Source organism: Stegodyphus dumicola, chromosome 1, assembly GCF_044657685.1.
Source record: "Stegodyphus dumicola isolate Sdum_Otavi_A_Nest chromosome 1, ASM4465768v1".
NCBI lineage: Eukaryota > Metazoa > Arthropoda > Arachnida > Araneae > Eresidae > Stegodyphus > Stegodyphus dumicola.
The window spans coordinates 38,690,911-38,712,019 of NC_140768.1; positions in this window are offsets into that span (position 1 = coordinate 38,690,911).

Here is a 21,109-nt window from a genome sequence, read left to right on the forward strand (position 1 = left end):
TTTACTCAATAAATCCGTGTTCTCGTTAAATCAGGGCTCGTTTTAAGCGAGTTATGCTATATTAATGTAAGCATTATTGTAATAATCATAAGCATGTTTTCTGATAACATTTATTTGAAAATTAATTGATATAATTGCGAATTAAATTTTAATTAATGAATGTGACATGCACGAAACATTGTAACATATATTTCAAAAAATGTGTAATAAAACATAAAAGAAATTGTCCATGTTCAAGAAGAGCATAGCTTATTTGATAACATGTTTCACGTGCATGTGCAGTTAAGCAATCTGACAACATGAAGAAAATTCGCTTTTTTTTTTTTCCTTTTTTTTTTTTTTTTTTTTTCAAAATGAAAGCAATATTTTAATTAATTTTTAGAACTGCTAGTTTCCACTTACTACATCAGTAATCGTTTGTGTAACAAGAAACAACAAGATGGAAGGGTAACTAAGCTTTTATTATTCCAATAAGATTTAACAAAACTCCGTCTTGGAGTGTACAATAAAAGCCGACACTTGGGCTTGAATTTAAGAGACTAAAAAATAAACTAAAACTAAGATTAACTAAAGAAATATAGCCGAAGCTATCAAGAATCTAATCGAGTTGCCCCCTTAACTCTATTTGACTACGAAGCTTATCAAGGGCCTGAGTATGGCCGAGCGTAATAACAGCTTTGAGAGAGAGCGTATCCAAAAGGCAGACGAGCCCAGATCAGAATCTCTGATTCTCTCTAACTCTGCAAGTAGAATTCGCGGTTTCAATACCGTTCTTCCTCTTTCAGAATGATTCCAAAACTACGTTCTGGCCGGAAGTAGTAAGTTGAAGTTAAGAATTTGACAGGAAAGAAACTTTAACTTAAAACTTAACTGTTAATAAAATTAACATAATCCTTACATATTACATTATCTCTTCTGTTTCAAAAATTCCAAAAATTATTTAAATTCCATCCTTTACTGAGGAGTTTTTATTATATGCAAAGAAATTTTCAAGTATTCTTATTGCATGTGTAAAATGTCTGATAAATTTACATGAATTTCAGTTGATCACCAATCAGTTTTTTTAGTAATTAAAAAAAGGATTAGATTTTAGTGCAATAAATTTATTCTACAGAATACAAACTTTATATTTCAAATTTATTATTATCGATTGATGTGAGAAGTTCTATGAGACTAGCAAATGGATTTTCTAAAAAATTTTAAAATGAAACTCGTTTTTAGAGCTTACCGAGAAATCACTTATCATAGTGAAAGTAAACATTGCACATTCACTGAAGTCGGAAAAAATTTTCAATGATGGCTTCAGACATATTTTCCTTTGCCTTTTATTCTACGAGTATTTCAAAGTGTTAGAATGGATCTTTTTACCTGAGTTTATATTAACAGTGCAATGTTTTGATCATGGAAGCAAGTTTTCAAAAGTACCTTTTTCTATCGCTTTAAGTAAATTGCTTATCATTGCTTCCAAAACATTTACTTGAAAATAAAATAGCCTTCTATGTTTTTTTATAGAGCTCTTTTGTAACATGAAAATAAAAGCAAAAACTTTTTAGTAAAGCTTCTATTCAATGGTTCCAATGTTATAGAAACAGAAAATGTAGTCTTAGTGTATAGAAATGATGGATTCTTTTCAAATTCTATTAATTTTCAGGAAACGTACTGACACCATTAACATTAAAGTATCTTTCTAGACAAACATTTTGTCAACTTTTAAGGTCTCTGTTAAACTTGATGGATTTATATTTGTTTTTAATCTGCTGTTTTTCCGTATGTTTACCTAGAAGACGCCATTTTATACTGAATGAAAATTTTTAGATGCTTTTACCCGAAAGCAGAAATTAAAGAACTCTTTCAAATACCTCTATTGGTATGACATAAATTTGAATGAGAAATTTTGTCTTAGATTTTGATGAGTAACAAAGTTAGTTTTTTTTTCAGATTCATATTAATTCGAACATAATCTATGTCATTTTCCTAAGACTAAAATATATGTATAAAAATAAAATATTTAAATGAAAATAAGTTTTGTTATCTATAAGTCCTAATTTTGAATTTTTTCATGAATTATGAATAATTTATCAAGTATATTACTGATAGGTGTAAGAAAACTATCCCATAAAAATCTTTTGTAAACCTGCTAAAGTTATTTTAATGTTTACTCATGTAAAAATACTTTATCTTACGAAGCTAACGGTCAGTTTAAACTAAAGGTTGAAATAATAGTCGTTCGCTAAGTCTTATAAAGTTACACTTTACTTTAACTTGTCTGTCGGATGACCTAAGTAGAATGGTACTAGAGAACTGGTAACAACAATGCATGTTTCAACTAAGATATTTCTTGCTACTTCATTCCAAAGTTTAAAAGAGAGTATAAACTAAACTTCTGTTGATTTAGTTTTTACTCATACAGAAATCAGATATCTATAAATCAAATTGTTAGAAACTAAGAACTTGACTCCTATCAATCCCATGAAACTAGAAATGCAAAATTAATTTAATAAAGGTGTAAGAAAAATATTTGTTTAACTTAATTTTACCATGTCGGATACTGTGACTTAGATTAAAATATAAGGCTAAATGAGAAAATTTGAAAGAATGTTTTACATTAATATTATTGGACAGTTGCGTTGTGTATACAGTAACCCTAGGAATTAATGATAAACTAGAAAATTTTGCTTCCTTACTAGGGATATTGTAATACCATTGAATAAATATTACTCATTCATGATTATTAGAATAGATCAAGACTGAAAAGGCAGATCAGTGCTTTAAATAGAACATAAAAACCTTGATTGCATAATAGACGACTGTCAGTAAGTTAAGATAAACAAACATAAAGATAAATTTAAAAAAATATTATCGTAAGATAAATTAACGAACGATAAATTAACAAAAATATTATTATAAGGTAAATTAAAGAAAGATAAATTAACAAAAACTATTGTCGTAAGATACATTAACGAAAGATAAATTTACAAAATATTATCATACAAATAAATTAACGAAATTTGTCTGTTCGGGCAACGATCAATTTAGATCAGAACAGCCATTACGCTAATATTATCGATGACAATAACACCATTTGGTTAATCTACCTCCATAGTTAAAGTTTCGCCGTGTTGTTATTGATTCTTTAGAAAATGTCGAACGAAGAATATAATTTGAATTAAAGCAGAATACTTATTCTTGAGAAAATGAATCACTATTTTACTTCACCGATGCTTATCCTTCACATGAACACTAATGCATATAACTAGATACCTGGTACACTTGCAGGCTTCATTTCGAATCTAAAGAAGTATTATTCTTTTCATATTTGCTAAATAAAGTTAGAAAATTCAAAATTTTTGTTTTATTTATACAAAAAGTCTATGCATCTCAAAGCAAATTTTTTCTAGTATTTTAAACGCGTACATAGACAAATACTCCCGAAATCGTCTTTCTTATACCCACCTCGCTTCTCAGTTGCTAGGGGAAGAACTGGTAAAACTGCAATTTCTCTTCGAGGTGCAGAAATGATATCAATGAAAAAATTCGAGGCTGAAAATGTGAGACTTGGCTCTCACAAACGATAAATTAATTAAAATAAAATCGTATACGTTAAATGATAAAATCACTTATTTTTCTTACTAGAATTAATGGGTGGCATCACAAATATTCCATACTGTTCTGTGCCTATTTTGGTTTTGTCTACAAAGGTATAATTTGTGCAACAGTAGGAACATAGCAATGTTTAGCTGCCTTTAGGAGGTTTTCTTGAATCATTATTGGAAATCATATATAGTTATTTTTTATGCACTCGAAAATCTTCTGAAATTATGTAGTTCCTATAAACTGTCCGTTATGCAGTCCGCTATTACGAGCTATTACGCTATTATTTCGTATATGCCCACGAAAGTCCTTTAATTTCTCAAGGCTCTTTTAAATAACGCAAAATTTCTGTTTACATATTTATAAATAAATAAATAAAATATAAAATACGAATTCTAACTTTTTACACGTTCTATCGGTTCTTATATTTATATCCAGGAAAGTTTTATACTCCCTGTATAAATTAAAGCAAAACAAGCTTGACTTGCGCACGACGAAAGCTGATCGAAATATTTGCATTTGTTAGTAATAAAAAGTAAATTATTCTTTAGAAACGGGTTTCTGATTTTATGATTTTAGGTTTCTGGATGATGAGTCTTTATTTCTATGAAGATTATTTTGAAAATTATTTACCAGTATATTTTTTTTTTCAAAACAAAGATCTTAATGACAAAACCTTGAAGAATCGTGTTCTGAAAACACTGGCAGTCTGCTGTTTTACTACCTAGTGAACAGAAAATAATATTTGTGTTTATCAAAAGAGAAAGATATTTGTAAATTCCCGTCTTTTTTGTATGGTTTTCCGATTATGAAAATTTCATGAATACATTAATAAGGCATTTTGAGATTCTGAAATCTTATAAATCGTTTGGGTGAAAATTCTTTTGACATACTAAATGCAACTAAATTATAAATTTAAGAAAATAATAAAACAATATTATTAAATAAAGTTTAATTACAAAAAAAACAAACTCAATTAATCTAATTACTTTACTAACCGACCCCGCAATGCAAATTGCATATGATGTCAAAAATCGCAGGTTTTGAAATTAAGTACCTCGGTCAATTTTCATCGCATGGAAGACAAGCATTTTGTGCTTACGTTTTTAAAACGAATGTAAAATTTTCTTAAGTATAGTTCGACCGTCTGAAGCGCAACCCTGGGTGGCATTCTGCCAAAACACATAGACTCGTCCAAAAAGGGCAGTATTACTTGCTGCGACGTGAAAGGTCTTCTCTTCTACGGAAATAGCTATGCTGAAGGGAAAGAAAGTCCCCATCCTTCCACCCTATTTTCAGAATAATTCAGTCCGAATGGCGCATGCGTGTTTGCGCTCATGGTCGCGGATGAGGCGGTCGAACTATATATAGAGGCTGTTCGCACATTTTTTTTTAGTTGATTTTGTTTTGCTATAAAAAGAACCTTCTGCTTGGAATTTTCTTTAACTGCAACTTAGCAACGCCTTCGCCGGGAATCGAAACACGGACCTCTGGAGTATGCGCTCAGCGTGCAGACCACCACACCACGAAGGCATATCAAGAAGGCGGGAGAAATACCTTATATACTCCCCCTTTTAAAGGGCGACTTGGCTTTTTAGGGGACCCAATCGCCAAATCCTGGGTGGGGAGAATCGTCATCCACCACCCTTTTAGTTCGGGCGCCACTTGTAGAGACATTAGGTTATTAGAAACAGGCAAGATGAAAAATTAGCAACGCCTTTGCCGGGAATCGTACCACGGACCTCTGGAATACGCGCCCAGCGGGCAGACCACCACACCATAAAGCCGTGTCAAGAAGGCGGGAGAAATATCTTATAAAATTATCTTGTGCTACTTGACAGTTTTGTTTTCTTGAAAATTGGCGCTTTTCAAGAAGCAATGGATGGAAGGCTGTTTATGTTTACAAGAAAGAAAAAAAGGCGGGGTTTGGGTGCATGCGGAAAAATTGTTCCAAATACAAATATAAAAAAAAAAAAAAATGTTTCGAATGTTGCAAAGATAAGTTCATTAAAGTTAAAAGAAAAATCTTCCAAGTTAAAAGACAGTCGCAAAATTATTAAAATGTTCAGTGTCAATTGTAAGCGAAATAATTAATTCTGATTTGGATCTTGAAAACAGTAAAAAACCTAATGTACATAGTCTTTGTTCCCGACACATAGCCGAACGCAGAAAGCACTGCATAATCCTTTATGCGAAACAGTTGTCCGGACAGAAATAGGAAAAGATTATCATAATAGATATGGGTATATTTAAATAACTACAATAAAAAGAGATGCATTTATTATCAATAGAGAGGAGAAAAACTTTCCAAACATGGTTCAAAGAATCCAAAGAAAGTTTTTCAAAGGGATTTATGACTGTCGCTGTTTTTTCATATAACGGCAAATTAAAAATAATAAAAACGGAAAAAAGTGTTAAGATCAACTCCAGATATTATAACAAACATATTTTTAACCCAATTTTAAAAAATGATCAATAGAACTGCATCAAGACAAAGCAAGCAGTCGTACGTCAAAATCCTCTGTTAAATTCCTGCAAAGAAATGAAACAAGAAAATGGTATCAAGTTCACACCTTTCACTCATATCCTAGTAAACCTCCTGATATTTCCTCCATGGATTTTTGCGCTTTTGAACTTTTAAAATGCTGATTGCGCAAATGTCGATCTACAACTCACCTTGGACTTAAGAAAGCTGTTCGAAAAGAATGGGATAAAATACCTCTTCCAATACGACAAAAGGCTCAATTGTCTAATAAATTACCATGTAAAACTTGAAGAAGTGAAGAATAAGGATAATCAAATAGAACATTTAAAACACAAATATTGTAGGTAAAATATTTCTATAAACGGAATAAAATTGTCTAAAAATTTGCGACCAAATTCCGCAAGTGTAGGAAATTAGATTTGGTTATATTTACAAAAATATAGTTGCAGTTATTTTAATTTCTTTAAAACGCCAAAATCTGAGTATATACATCATTTAAATACTTTTGTTACTAGATGTATAAGTTGACGATCAACGGTTACGAAAATAAAACTGGGTAGAGATTGGAACGGTGTATATATATAGCTTACGTTTGCTTTGTCACACTCCATGAAAATCAGTAAAAATTATATAAGAAGAACAGTTTTTTTTTTTTTTTTGTTACAGTCTAATTACAGATATTGCTATCTAAAGCATGCATACACATTTGTGACTTTGATAAATTTATGTCTAAAATGCATTGTTTGTGTATTACTTATGCAAAAGGATTATGATAAGTTCAAACGGGCTTTGTCTCTGAAGGACTATTGTTTTCGTTTTGCGATTTTGCGTTGGTTTACTATAAATGTCCGTTTCACTTTTCAAACTGTTGCTACCAAATATTATCACCTCTGTTATATTTGAAGAAATTAAATAATGAGAATCTGCATAAATGTATGATTCTCGCATTGTGATAAAAAAACGGTACATAGAGCCATCGAATTTTGAATGACGTAAGCCTCCTACGAATATGGGCATGTGGAAGACCAAATTTGAAATCTGGAATTTGTTTTATGATCGATTTCATATTTTGCAAAATTTTAAAGAATTTTTGATTAACAAACTCAAGAATTTCAAAGCGAGCGATGGCAACGTTTTACAGATAAAACATTTTTATCCCCAACGCGCGAGACTCTGTATCGGAAATTCTAAAGATATGCTCAATTTAAAACTATTTTGCGATATTGCTCTTGAACTGAATCTTATGGTTTAAGTGTGAAGAACGTGATATTTAATAAATAAAGATAACTGACAAAGTGCTAAAAAACGCCCCTTTGGATCTAATTTAAAATCTGAAACCTTTCAGATTTGTTAATGTTCTTTTTATATGCTTCAATTATTTTATGTTGAAAATTAAAGTACAATAAAATAACTAAAGTCATTGAGTGCAAGTTGAAGAAAAGGCAGGAAATGTTTAGATAAAGATGATGTAATCTATAACTACATGTATCTTTATGGATTACTGCTATGTAGTTTACTACAAGTCTCAACCAGAGCCTCTTTATTTGCAGTCAGACATTAATCTTAGTGGCATTTTATCTTCCCTGAACTATACTATCTACTACAGTGGATCCTGATAGTATAATAGGTAATTAGCATAGTTTAAATCTTGAATACTTAGTAGAATATAAATTTTGAATGTTAGAGAATGTTAAGCGTTTAAAACTGAGAGAAAAGGATTTAGCTTATTATTAAAGTTCAAGATTATTGAAAATCGTTTACATTTTTTAATACATACTTTTAGGCGAGCTTACTACTATTTCTAATTTTAATACATCTGTATATACAAGTCATCACTGGCTTGTTTTCTCAAACTTACCTGGTTATTGTGTTTTGAAATCCTTCACTATTGATGAAGGCAAAATCTTCAAAAAATATCAGAAGCCGGTCTTGCTTGATAATTTTGGTTACAGAATAGTTATTTTCAGTGTTTGTTTTAAATTTATAATATGGATGTCTGCACATAATTGTTGCATTGGTAATGCCCAAGAAAATTACTTTAAACAATATTTTTTCCTGATGTAGCTTACCTTATTATAGTACTTTAAGAAATATTCAGTTTTCGTATTTCTTAAATTGTAGTTATTTCTGTGCCACTATTTCCCAAATAAAAGCGTTGCAGATAGCATAAATTTATTCCCAAAACTTACTGGAAAATAATGAATGGCTTTCAACTGTTTCATAATTTATGGAATACTACTTACGAATATTTTAAAAGTATGACGTAAATCGAAGAATAATTTATGTTATGATACATTCATTTCATAGAACCGAAATTCGAAATGACAGAAATGAATGGAACTATCAATTCAATTGGATAAAATCTCTTCTTTTCAATAAAATATCCAAAACAAAACAAAACAAAACTAAAAAGATTTTTTTTTGAAGGCAAACTCTTCTTTTCAAATCCCCCGACTTTGACTAAAAGGGCAAATATCCCATTCATTTTCCTTACGAAAAGCTGCAATATTAATCAGGTTCTTTCAAAAGAATAAAACAAGACGAAAAAAATCATAACTTCCCCGCGCTTCGGCTAACCTCCTTTTCTTAAATCTTACCCATTCTTTAATATATTTTCCCTAAGAATAAAGAAAATTTCCCTTTTAGGGAAAGTTATGTTTTGGATTTATATTTAAAAAAATTATCTTCTTCCTCTATCATGAATGCGAATGTACATATTTGCATAAAACGTAATCAGCATTATCTGACGAGAGAGGACTTGGGAGTTGAATAACACAGCTTTGTGCGCCCTCTTTCTGCTGATTGATGTTTTCAATTATTACGTTGTTCCTCAGACAAAGGAAGACGATATATGATTTAACTTTGTTTGTGTTTTGTTCTCTTAAACAATGAGAATAGCGTTTGCATAAATGCTCTTTCATTTTTCTTATCGAATCTGTTTTAGGAATAAATCATTAGTGTAATATATTAAGCTGCACTGTAAATGCTTGCGAGCATTATTTCTTTGAAAGAAGTGTGCCATTTTGAACAATTGCGCATTTTGAGCTGATTTTGATGTTTTCTGATTACCACGAAGAGGAAAGAAATGGAATAAAAACAAATTTCATTATGATGCTAATAGTAATTTTAAATAAAGGAGGAACAAAAAGTGTGTTCATGATTGAGTAGGAACTGAAATTAAAGATTTTGGCATAATTATATCTTTTATTAACTACTCAAATTGCATTTACTGATTTTATGTGCGAAGCCACTGTTGTCAACTTACATTCTCTAGATAAAATTGCATGGCGTTTAGAATGATCGTACGACTAAATAGCTCTTGCAAAAAGAGATTTTAAACAGTACAGTGAGAGAAATGTGAGAGAAATTTAATATTAAATATTTAGAAATTCAGTAGTTAATTATCAGCATCTCTTCGATGGTCATTTCTGCGTCTAAGAATGTAGCAACACTAACTTAGTTTCATCGAGTTTCTTTTCTCTGGTTTCAATAACCCTGTAGGGTTTATATTTATTTTAACTAACATTTATTTTAAGTTTAAACTATCTTTCCTGTCAAGCCTTACTTTCCCCTGGAACTGCCAATGCCAGAGTATGTAAATTTTAGTAGAACGCGCAAGGATTCAAATTATCAGCGGAAGTATTCTGAGTTAAATAGAAAGGAAACGAGTTCGAGGTGTGCTGTTCTTACTTCACGAGCGCGGAGGTAGTTAGCCAGAAATTGAAGAACCCCGCGTTTCGGCCTGTGTGCTTGCCTCGGAGAATTGTTAATCGTTCAACGTGATATTCAAAGTTTGCTGAATTAGCAGCGGTATTGTAAAACGCGGTGAGGTTAGTTACTTTTAGAGAGCCTCGTAGTTAGAGTCTTGTTATTAGTTTCTTTTCAGGTTCTTATTTTTATTTTACCGCCGAGTTGGCGTAGTTTGTGAGCGTCAAGAGCACACACTTGTAATTTATTACGTTGAATAAAAAGGGACTTAAACCCTTAGCAAGACTCTGTCATTTATCCAGTTTCAACAGTCACCTCTTGGTTGCGTGCAAGTTGGAGGCTCGCAACTTTACAATCCGAAAGAAATGGTACAGAATATAGTGAATGACGATGCAACCAAATCGTACGAAAGTGATAATATTTTACCTTGAAACTAAAACTTACGTTAATAATGGATTTTTGGAAGATTAGAGACTTCCACAGATAGCAGCCTAAAAGTAGATATTATAAAAAAGAAAACATATATAAAGATTTTAATGAACCCAATTAGTGTAATTAAATTAAGTCCAACTAGCACAGCTTCATTAATATATTTAATAATTTTAAAATGAAGCCAAAAGCATTGTTTTTTTGATTAAACTAATTTAATCGTTCTAGCCCAACGATTCTAGACTTCAGATGCAATGGAAATTATGCATGCAGTAAGTAATAGTGAATACTGCAGTTCATTATAAAATTTCTTCAATATTTCAACTACTTTTAATAAAGGCCCAAAATGAAGAAAATATTTTAAAGTGTTTTATTTTCACTTATTGGTTAACGCGGGATTAACTTGGCTGGTATCTCGATTTGTACGTGGGTACAACAATGCCATATGATACTTCATATACATGTATATGCTGTCTGGGTGATTCGGCTATATTTCTGTTTTCATTATAATTTTTGACAGCCTTGTCAGGATTCCTTGTATCAAATCGCTGCACCGGATTGAAGAGAATTACGGCTACTGGCTATGCAAAGTAAACAGGAGATTGGGAGGACGCACAGTTTTCTCTCTCTCACACACCTTCCTTAGTTTCTACCTTGAGACTATGTATCATTGGACTCTACGCATCTTCAGTACTGTGCAGCCGCAAAGAAGAATGCAAATTCCCCAACATCACTCCATAAAAACATCTTTTTGATTAACAATTAAATGCGGACATAGTATTAATTAAAAAGTATGGATCAGCTATCTCTTTCCTTCAGACTTATCAACTGTGCTGATATTATTTTTTGTACGCTAGACTACTTTTCAATACATACTAGCAGCACTTAACTCAAATATCCTTTGTTTCATTTCATTTTGCTCTTGGAATTTGGAGAATTTATTGATAAGGGACACAATGGTTGTCTTGCAGCAATCATCATATATATTATTTCGGTAATAAAACTCCTTTTATTTTTTTCTCTATCTATAAAACCAAGCCTGGTAATCTTTATCAAAGAACGATGAAAAAATGAACAACATATGAAAAATGTTAATCTTTCATATTGGAAAAGAAATGAGAGCGATATTTCCACAACATACAGGATCCACTACGCTGCTAAAAATAATGAATACCGAAGAATTTATCCTTGAATTAGCCTGGTTTTAGCTAGGTAAGAAAGTTTCAGATTATAATATAGCACTTATAAGAAGCTGTATTTAAAAATATAACATGCAATAAAAAGTTAAAAAAAATATTGTGTTTCAATTAAGTATCGTGTAAGCAGTATAGTGCGAGAAAAACATCCTTTATAATTTACCAAAAAATCCTTAAATACTTTAAATTACATGCATTTTTAATTAAATAAATTAGATTAAAAAGTGGAAAAAATATTATTAAGACTTAGTTTAGTAATCAATAAAAGACACATTAAGTATGAAAATTACATATACTCGTATTACGCTCTGAAGAATGGAAAAGTATTTTATTTCCTACATTGACAGAATATTGGCTTTTAAATAGTCCAGATATTTGATTAAATTTGGAAGATAAATATGTTAAAGTTTGTTAAGTCAACATACTGGCTTGCAGAAGACAAAATTATTTTATCCCAAGTAGTGATAGCACATTGCTTTTTAATCGCTGCGTTTGTTAACCCAAAATTCATTAAATTCGCACATACAATGAAATTGCACAAATTGAGATGGATGATTATATGCGATTAAGATCTGCTGTCGCCCTTTTTTCCACAATGAGAGGAGTAAACATATAGACAGATCTTTACTTATTTAGTAATAGACTGTAGAGATATTACATTTTTTTAAGCAGGAGATATGAGAATTGAGCAATGCCAGGACTCGAACCTACATCTCTCGAATACGCTCCGAGTGTGCTACAGTTACACCACGAAGGCATGTAGAAGAGAGCGAGAAAATACCCTATATACTCCCCTTTGTAAAGGCCACTGGGGATTAAGGGACTCAGTCGCCAAATCATGGTGGTGAAGAATCATAATTCACGACCTTTTTAGTTCGGGAGCTGTTCTAGACTTATTAGGTTCTTTTGAAGCTAGATGACGTGAATTATGTGCAGTGACCTCGCCAGGATTCGAATCTGAAACTCTCGAATACGCGTCGAGTGTGCTACCGTTACACCGTGATAGCATGCAGAAAGCAGAGAAAACATGTCTGATGCTTGCAAGGTGTTCAAACCGACCCTCTTTTCAAACCGACCTTATAAGATATATATATATATATATGTATATACCGTAACATATACATATATATATATGTATATGTTATGATGAAACACCGAAATCTGGAGAATGTCGACTTTCACCGGTGAATGTCAACATTCACATAGTCTCTTGGTGTATGTCCGAAATATTTTCCAAATACTCTTATTTCTGAGTTACACCGGTCAATGTCGACATTCACCATGTACTAATGGTGAATGTTGAACATATAACAATATTATATTTTCTTCTCCGTAACTCAGTCGCGAATAAACGCACTTAAAACTTGAAATAAGAACTTAAGAACATGAGAACCTAAAACACACAATGCATTCAAAATGAGAAAGGAAAATAATAGAAATTAAAAACTTACTTAATTATACAGTACGTTCTAAATGAGAAAATAAAATAACAGTAATAAAAAACGGTTACAGCCGAAAACATCGCGGACGAAAACGTCGCCGAGAAAACAACGCAAGGCGAAAACGTCGTGCTACAAAACATCGTGGGAGAAAACATCGCAAAGAGAAAACATCGCAGTTCTAAAACATCGTGGTACAAAACATCGTCGTCGAAAATAAAGCGGTTCAAAAACTTCGCAGTTTAAAAACATCGTCGTCGAAAATATCGTGGTAAAAAATAAAGTACCTACAAATCATCGCATGACGATAACATCGCAGACATGCTTTTTTCAATCTTTAATAACTGTAAATGGATATTCCCATAATGATCTGTGAGCGCAAGTGATGTAAGGAAGGATAATTTTTACTTTCACATTTTTTTATTAACTAATAAATTTTTGCCGAAAAATAAGAAGGAAACTTAAGCATAGAAAATTAAATGCAACTTAACAGATTATACTTTTTATGAAAAATTACCTGTAAAATCTTTTAAAAAAATTATTTATTAATGGTCTTTGTTAACCATGTCGATTTTAAATTCTATTAAGTGCTATAAGTTGCATTAATTTTCTATGCTTAAGTTTTCTTCTTATTTTCTCAGCAAAAATTTAATATTTAATAAAAAATATGAAAGTAAAAATTATCCTTCTTTACAGCTTGCGCTCACAAATCATTATGGGAATATCCATTTACAGTTATTAAAGCCTGAAAAAAGCATGTCTGCGATGTTATCGTCTTGCGATGATATGTAGATACTTTATTTTTTACCACGATATTTTCGACGACGATGTTTTTAAACTGCGAAGTTTTTGAACCGCTTTATTTTCGACGACGATGTTTTGTACCACGATGTTTTAGAACTGCGATGTTTTCTCTTTGCGATGTTTTCTCCCACGATGTTTTGTAGCACGACGTTTTCGCCTTGCGTTGTTTTCTCGGCGACGTTTTCGTCCGCGATGTTATCGGCGAACACCTAAAAAACTTACTAAATTATGTGATTCAAAACTTATTTATTGCAACAACTTAAACTATTATGGCACTTTATAACCTCTCTTTTCGACTTTCACCAGAGCATATCTGTGATTGTCGACATATACCGGTGAGGGCCCATATATACAAGAATGTAGTGCAATATTCGATCTTTCACTGACGTATTTGGTGAATGTTGATATTCTCCGGTGAAAGTCGACATTCTCCAATTTCGGTCTTTCACGGTAACATATGTATCCATAAATATATGAGTTTGGGTATGATTTATGGTTTTTAATAATAACTAATTATCACTTTTAAATCACCGATAAAGTATTCTCCGGAAGACATTATTGTACATTGTCCAGCTTTGAATGAATGATTATTGCCAAAGATTCCAAATTTTGATCTGTATTTCCTCCTTGGATATCACATGGTGTTGTGTTTACCTAACAGGTTTGGGGCTATTGTTTATTCACAGCAGCTTCTTTTGAAAACGCTGAAGTAAACAATTCACGTGAGTTGTTGTCAAAAGAGGAAAGCTTCATTTTATTTTTAAACATTTAACAATTATAGCCAAACGCAAAATTACAAACAACGACATAATATAAATGTGCGCTATAGAAATTGTTCTAATGCCGTATTGGTAAACTTATAACGTTAAGATTTCCTCTTTCGTAAATGCTTATTTCTCATCAGCAATAGACAAAGAAATAATAGTAATAAATTCTTTATACAAATAGTTAATACCTTACATAATAACAGTATTTGAATAGCCTGATCGAATACAATAATTTCTATTATCACGAAACTATTTTTCCGTTTGCTTGAAAATGTCTAATAAGCTTGAGAACTAATAGACCTAGTAATAGGTTTACGCATTCCGAGTGAATTGAAACCTGCTTTTAATATCAGTGTAGAGAAAAGTAAAAGTTCCTGTTAAAAAGAGGGGGAAGAAAAGAAAAAAGAAATAAGATAACTGTTTTCTATAGAGTAGAAGCTGAAACTACATTTCCGAAAAATAAAGGTACCATTTTTTTTTCTATAAAGTACTGTTACATGCGTATGGGTTCGTAACAGACTGAATGCACACAATTTCGGGCGATAGGTTCATAAAACTTTTATCAAAAGAAACACTTCAAAGTTCTGGAATTTTCAACAGAAATTCTCGTATAAGTGTTCATAGTATCACAGAGTATCTCCAGTAGTTACACTGCAAAGTACTAAGAACGTTAAACATAACGCAATGCAAAAGACATCCAAAGATGAAGCTAACCCGGAGATATCTCAGTACTCCGAACATGCGCTGAACTAACAACTCGCGACTACAACTTAGGAACTTATGATCTCTTCAGTCTTATAGTGTTCTTCTCCGTCCGCTGAGATATTGCTAGTACTTTCTGCTAACCAATAAACCATAATGGTAAAGGGGGGGTGCCCACGTCCTCCGTCACTAAACTAAACTATAGTTCTTTCTGCTTCTCAAAATCACCCGAAGCCATATGAGGGCAGAATACGGTTGCAGTTACACTTGAAATCAATTGCAGGTATTCAATTACAATACTCATTATGATGATACACAGACCGAAGAAAAATGTTGCAAAATGGTCACCAATTTTGCCATTTTTTGGCTACTGCTCGCCAAATTTGGCGATAAAAATTAGTAGTAAAAAACTTTGCCAGCTTGGCGATATCTCGCCAAATTAGCGAAATACTCAGTTACTCGATGTTAACCCGCGGGAAAGCGCATGGGGTGTATCATACCCCAACCCTATATAAAAATAAATATTCCTAACTTGTGAAAGTGATATTCTGTGCTGCTTTCAGTAGCTGAGTTTCTATTTGCGGTTGACTTTCAGAACCGCTTTTTCTTTGCCTGTGTCTTTCAGAAAACGATTTATCAGTATTTTGTTGGAACTGGGATATGACACACCCCACGCGCCTGTCCGTGTAAGTGTTTTTCTGACTGAATATTTAGTTCAGAAATTTATTTCTAGAGTGTAACAATAAATATTTCTACTCGCAAGTGATTTTAAAATACTTGACATTAAATTCTTAAAAATTTCTAACTGCATTATGGTAAAAAGAATGAGTCCCTATGAACTGGAGATGCAACGCATGTGAGATTTATTAGAAATATTTGAAAGCGATGAAAAATGCATTTCGGAAACTGAAGATGAAACGAAGAATATTTTCTACAATGTTTTGGTTTTGAAAAAGATAAAACGTTAATTCCTGATGTTCCTAAAAAAGGAAAAACTGTTCTTATACTTTCAACATTATACAACGATCATACTATAGATGATACTATTGGAGAAAATAAAAAGTCAGGAATTATATGATTTAATAATATGACTAAAGGAGTAGTGGATATGGGGAATGAAATGTCAGCCAATTATTCAATCGCCAGAATAACAAGGAGGTGGTCAATGGTAATTTTCTTTCCTGCACTGAATGTTTTTGTAATAAATGCTTGAATTATATTACATTCAACTGCTAATCCACCAACCAGAAACAGAAGTCTGTTTTTGAAGGACTTAGCATTACAATTAATTAAAAAAAGTATTGAACAAAGATCAGAGATTAATACTGTTCCAAGAAATTGACGTACTGCATGCAAAACAAAAGCAGAAGTTTCGACGAAGAATTAAACGAATACATGAAATTCGAAACAACTAAGTATGAAAGATGTGATAAATTTTTTGCCCTCGCGCCAAGGACAAAAGAACGTGAATGCAATGTTTAAAATGTGAAAACATTCTGTGCCCAGAACAGATAAATGTATTTCGTTCAAAGTGTGAAGAAATAAAATGAGCATGGTGTATTAGGGATGCAATGAAACTTAAAGGCATGATGTTTATTTTTTTTATTATTTTCATTTATCTTAATTTTAACTGTAAGATTATTTCGGAAATTAATTTTTTGAAACCCAATTATTATTCAGTTATTTATAATACACGAGAACAAAAAAAAACAGTTCTAAAACTAAATAATACTATTTTTATTGTATTTTAACTATTTGGGTATGTGATACCCCACGCACCCTCTCTAGTAACTTTTCTTGGTGCGACTTCCGCCGGGTTAAATAGATTTGTCATTGCATTCTTACGTTTTCGCCAGTACATCGTCTCTCTGGATTTCCATGTTACATTGTACAGAAAATACAACAAATTGACATATAATTTCATTATAATTATCTATCTACGTACAAAATTCATAACAATATTATATTACGATCTAATGGAAAAAAAAACAGGAATACATGGGTTAAACTACAGTTATCTTATTTTCCTGATCAACACGATCGAAATGTAAATAAACAGAAAAGTATCTTTAGTTAAAAAAATTATTTTGTATTTTGTAGTGCTATAACTGTTTTTTTTTCACTTTTACTTTAAATTGCAAATTGCAGTTATATATATATATATTTTTAATTTGAAATAAATCGATTGTATACAGTTTAAAATGATGCCTTAACACTGCGTTTTTAGACACTTAAGTCCTCACAAAAATATTAATGGTTCATATGAAGAATTAATACCTTATTATGGTAAAAAAATGAGTTTATTTTTGCTTCCTCTAATAATACGGCATTCATGAATATAATTACGTGATTGCGTAAATAAGTTTTTCGTTTCATTTTTTACTACAAAAAATTTTCTTCAGATTTTCTATAGCTAAAAATTCATTAAAACATAATGAATAAAATATCTTGTAATAAATGACTGTAAATTAAATAAATGTTCTACTTAAAACGCAATGTCTTTTTAATTACATTTTAGGAAAAGCGGCACAACTCGAAGTAATTATGTTTTCAGAGGCACTTAATTCCTTGAGTACCTCCAGCTGTTTACTAAAATTATCTGCATCTGCACAAATTTCCTAATGCAAAAATTCACGTAAAATTAACCCTAATGTTGCTTCATAATCATCCGTCATTTTAGTCCTGCATAATTGAGAAAACAGAACTTCCAACCTCCTACATTCATAGCATATCTACATACTCATAAATGGATGAGAATTTTAATGAACACTAGACCTTAACTATATAAAATGTTAATTAGATCAATATTCTTTAACCGAAACTGCTGGACATTTATATTTGAAAGAGTGTCATTCAAATGAAAAAAGATTATTCGGAAGAGAAACAAAAAATAGGAAAATATTAAATTATGAAGCTTACAGACGACCGACGACCTAAATTTATTAGAAAAGAAACGATTTAATGGTTTTAGTCAGAGACAAGCTATAAAACTATTAAAATACACTTATTTGAAGACTTTACTGAATTGAAAAATATCTATTAATCGCTTGCTTTAGTTGAAATTAAAAGTATTTTTTGTATTTGCATTTGCTTTTACCCCTCTAAACGGCAAGGCCGTATATATACGGCATAGAATATTTTTTGTGATATCTGTAAGAACGTATATATACGTACGTATTAAAATATGTCAAAGAAATTAAGGCAATATATCAAAAGTACACAAATCCAGGTATGAAATACCAGGAGAATTTTTACATTAAAATTAAAAAAATAATTTATTCTCATAGTAGTTTTGGGAAATTTGTGCTTTCTTAGTGAAAACACTGGCTGAATAGTTAAACTATTTTTCATTTGTCGAAATTCTGGTATATGTGTAGGACATAAAATAGAAGAAAGTTTAATAGTGATAAATATAGTATAGTACTTGTAACTTATAATATCAGAAACTGAGTAAAACTACCTAGCCGATCTCTTCGTACTTGAAAGGGTATATGTGAAATTCTTGTCTAATTAAAAATAATGTACTGTAAGTTAGAAAGGAGAGGTATCCTATTCGACGCTTTTAAAAAATATGAAACTTGTAAAACTATTCTACATTTTTAGCCCAAAAGCGACCGTAGTCAATGGGATATTAGTCTCGAACCGGCATTTTATGTTGAATTACTATAGGCGGTATATCACTTTTCAAATTGTTGCCTCCAAATATTATCGCCCTGTATTTTATTTGAAGAAATTAAATAATGAAGAATCTGCATGAAAGTATGCATGTTTCTCGCATAGTGACAAAAAACAACGGTACCTAGAGCCATCAAATTTTGCGTAACTTAATCCTCCACCCGAACATGGGCACTTAGAAGCCCGAATTTTGAATTTCGAACTTAGTTTTTTATCTTGTAGAAACATTAAGTATTTTTGAAGCAGGGGGTATGAAACAATAGCAATGCCCCCGCCGGGACTCGAACCACGGACCTCTTCAATACGAGTCGAGTTTGCTGACCACTACACCAGGAAGGCATGCTAAGAAGACGTTAAAAATACCTTATAGATATACTGTTTTTAAATATTTTGCGATTTTGCTTTTGTATCGAATTTTATGTGGCGTAACCGCCAAGAGCTTTGTATTTAATAAGACATTTAATAAAGAAATTAAGCTCACAAAATATTAATGATAAAAAGACAAAAAAAATTGTAAAGCCAACTTGGTAAGAAAACAGAACATTGGTATGATGAACTGAGAAAAGACTGAAAAATCAGAAAAACACTTAAGTCTACACCGGGAATGCGAAACTTATATTGCTATGCTGATTTTATATTTTTTGTAATTTTACGGTTGAACTCTATATGGCGTTAGTGAGATGAAAATGATGTTTAATAATAAAGCTAAAAAGACAAAAATGGGTTAGTAGGAATGACATTCATATACTGTACATATATGAGTATTATTCATATACTGTAGTATTCTGATTCCATTTGTGTGACCTAATCAGCAAAAACGCATTACTGGAGCAGAATCATTCAGCAGATCTGAAATTCCTTTTCCGGTTAGAAACGTGACTGCCTGTATCACAGAAAATCAATCAAGGTAACTTTGAACTGACTAAACAAATTAAACACCTACCATTTACTTCAGTACCTAATTCGAACTGTGATTTTTAATATAAATTATCCTGCGAGGAGAATTCCTTTTAAAGTAACAAATAATAGACAACACGCATGGGAGAGTTAATTTTGCATAAATTAGAGGGAAACACTCCAATATAAAATTAAAAAATAAGCAGAAAAACAACCTTATTTTTGCGAAGAATAACTATATCGATTTCGAATAAAACTATATCGATTTCGAGGGCAAACAGCTATAGGCCCCTCTTTTCAGGGACAAAAGCACTCTGGGCACAGGAAAGAGCGACGACCGTATTTATACCTTGTAGAGCTATTAGGATATTTTTGGAAGCATGGAAGATGAAAAATGAGCAAATTTTGAGAAATGAAAAATGAGCTTCTTCGGGAATCGAACCTCGGACCTCCGGAATACGCAGCTAGCGTGCAGACCCCTACACTACGAAAGCATGCTAAGAAGGCGGTAAAATGCCATATATAGTCCCCTTTTTGAAGGACGACCTGGGAATGTGGGACCCAATCGCCAAGAGAATCGTCATCCACCACCTTTTTTAGGTGGGACGCCACGTGTAGAGCTATTATGATTTTTGGAAGCATGAAAGATAACAAATTAGCAACGCCTTCGCCGGGAATCGAACCACCGACCTCCGGAATACGCGCCCAGCATGCAGACCACTACACGACGAAGGTACGCTAAAAAGGCGAGAGAAATACCTTATAACCGAATGCAACAGGTGAAGCAAAGCAAACCTGAATGTAGAATCTTCTGTTGAATAATATAATAATGAAATGTGTAAAATTAAAAATTAGAATTCTAAAAGCTTTGGAAAGGACTAGAATGAAATTAATGTCATTAAGCTAATTAAGAAATTCCATTTTACCAATTAAAGAAATTTTATGGATAGTTTTCGCCAAACCCAAGTCAAAATTGTGGTTAAATTTCTAACCAATTTTGGGTCTAGAAATTTTATGCTTCTTGGATATAAGATTCATGTTCCTTTACGCAAAATTTTATGCTGTTTAATTTTGTTTACATATCTCAATATATATCCGAATTATTAAGCCTTTATTTATATTTATTAAGACATTTTATACAAAGTTAATTATTAACCTTAATTAATTTCTTCTAAAATAAATATCGTTGTACATCAGTGAAAATTAAACATCATGGAAGAAAGAATTTTTCTGCATTGCCTTACTTTGGATTTTTTAAAGCTTGCTAAGGGATTTCTGTTCAAGCTCATGGAAAAGGACACATCATTTCCCTCAGATGCAAAATATTAATGGCCATTTTCATCATCCAAGAAAATGCTCTAAGAATTTCTTTTCTTACGAAGAACAAGCTTTCATTGATCAAACGTATTCCAATTT